Here is a 2,423-nt window from a genome sequence, read left to right as displayed (position 1 = left end):
CAAATAAAGAAAAGCTGAGTTTGAAAATTCAAGATGGCTGCCACAGCTAATTCTAAACTACTTTAATTCAGCTGTTTTAAAAAAATATATTGAGCTGGAATTTTGTTTGATCACAGCTAAAAAAAGATTCAATAAACATGTGGAATGCTTGTCACAATTTATTAAGCTGTTTTTTAGACACGCAAAGCTGAAGGTTAGTGTAGAAGTAGCCAAAATGCTAAATGCTAATCAAGATGGTCACCACAGCTAACTTTAAAAAGCTATAATTCAGCTATTTTAAGACTTARTGAGATGAATTTTTTTGTGGGGTAGCTAAGAACGATCTCAAACGATGATGCCCTCACTGGCCAGAAAGACCCCCATTCAACACACTTGAAGTGGCCCGTGAACCACCTGTTTATAATCTCAGTTTCAGCACGTTTTGTGACTCTGGACAGATTTTATTTGTGAGTCAATGAGAAGAAACTGCTCTGGTTGTGAAGGCTGCAGGAGGAYCTGAAGAGTGTAAAAGTGGTAGAAGTTGGTTCGATGGTTTCAGTGTTTTCCTGCTGTTCTGTTAATCTGTTCAGGAGGCATTTGTTCGGTTTCACTCTGACCTGGATTAGATGTATTTCTGTGTGACTGCCCCTGGTTCAGCTCCAGTTTCTCTTTACTCCTCACGGCTGCTTCTGTTTGCCAAACATCTCAGCTGCTCCTTGTCTCACTGATCACCTCTCTGGTTATTTCATCCTCACTTGTTCCTGCCTCCTTTGCTTTGCCAGCTTGTCTTCATTGTGAGCTCCTGTTTCAGGTTTTAAGATGGTTTCTTGATCCATTTGACTGATTTACAGGGATCACGGTTTTCTTTTTACATGACATATCGATTCACTAATTAGTGTTAAGTGGTTTGAAAAACACAAAAAATCAGCATAAAGCTGTAATTTACTGAAACGATAATCTGTTGGACCAGTAATGCTGAAAAGGATCYTTTGAACTGAGGTTCCAAGAAAACAATTATTTTACCTGCTGTCGCATCTTCAAACATTTCAAATAAAAACAGTTTCCATGCCAGATAAAGTTCACACAGCTTCAGTCTTTTATTCTACATAAAGGGTACAAACAACAAAACACAGCTCAGAGTTCTCAAGGCCCGACATGCTGATTCATAGAAAAGTCTTTGCTCACAAATGGAACTTGCATGCCGATGATAAAGATTCTTACAGTCGTTTGTTCTTCAGACATCATGATTCTTTAACATGTTTTAGTTACTTTTATCCTGTCATCATGGATTTAAAACAAAAACAAGAAATCACAGAGTAGCAAGCACTGATTGCATCTTTTTTTTTATATAAAATAAAGACATTCGGCAAATAAYAAGAGAAATCCGCCTGAAACAAACAGATTCTCTGTAGCACCGAGTTACAACAAACCAGGAAGAATCAAACTTAGATCAACAGAAGTAAAAACAGTCACTTCAACATAAAAATACACTGAACCGTTTAAAAACAAGAAACAAACTGAACAGAACCAGGTCCATGTGGGACCATGATGCTGAGCTGAGCCTCAGGTCCCGTCAGAGTCTGAGTCCAGCTCCTTCTGGCAACACAAAGGTTTGATGTTTGAAGTGTTTCATCTGGTATTGCATCACACAACACACACACACACACACACACACACACACACACACACACACACACACACAAAAGGGTTCCATACATGATAAAAGCTCAACTGTGGCGCGATTTAACGCAGTAAATGATCCATAAAAACTCAGACAGAGGCAGATTTTTCTCGTCCTGTAAAGTGTAATGAGCCCAGCTGTGCTTCTGCAGCAGCATTTGTTTTTGACAAACAGCAGGCTGGTAAAGTCCTCATCCCTCTTGGTAATCTTCAAACATTACTGCCATCAAATCTGGAATTTTATTCGAGTTTAAACTTGATAAAAAGGCAATATTATAAACATTAATCCAGATTAAGGAAGTTAAACCGAGAAATATTTTATAACCAGCTGAAGGATAACCCTCAGAACCAATCAAACGCCCCTAAGGAGTAAGATCCAAGTAAAAGACATCATGAAGACCAAGGATCTCTTCACACAGGTCCGAGAAAAAAATTTAGAATCAGAAAATGATCCCACAGCAAACAGATGTAAAGACTGATGGACCCAAACAGCACCAATCTGAAGATGTTTAAAGAAAGAACAAAATGTCTGTTAATTAATTTGTAAATAAAAAGTTTCTGCATTTAAAGAGACAGCCTCAAAATGAGTTGATCTAAGACACGCCCCAGAAAAGGGGCGGGGCTTGTGGAGTTACTTTAAAGAAGAATTCAGACCAAAGCATTGCAGTTCCGCTTTATATAGACCCAAACTGAAGGTTTTAAATGTGGAAATGGATTTAAACAGACAGCCTCAAAACGAGTTGTTCTGAGACACACCCCAGAAA

This window comes from Austrofundulus limnaeus, unplaced genomic scaffold (assembly GCF_001266775.1).
Source record: "Austrofundulus limnaeus strain Quisiro unplaced genomic scaffold, Austrofundulus_limnaeus-1.0 Scaffold280, whole genome shotgun sequence".
Lineage (NCBI taxonomy): Eukaryota > Metazoa > Chordata > Actinopteri > Cyprinodontiformes > Rivulidae > Austrofundulus > Austrofundulus limnaeus.
Note: the sequence above shows the minus strand (reverse complement) of the source record.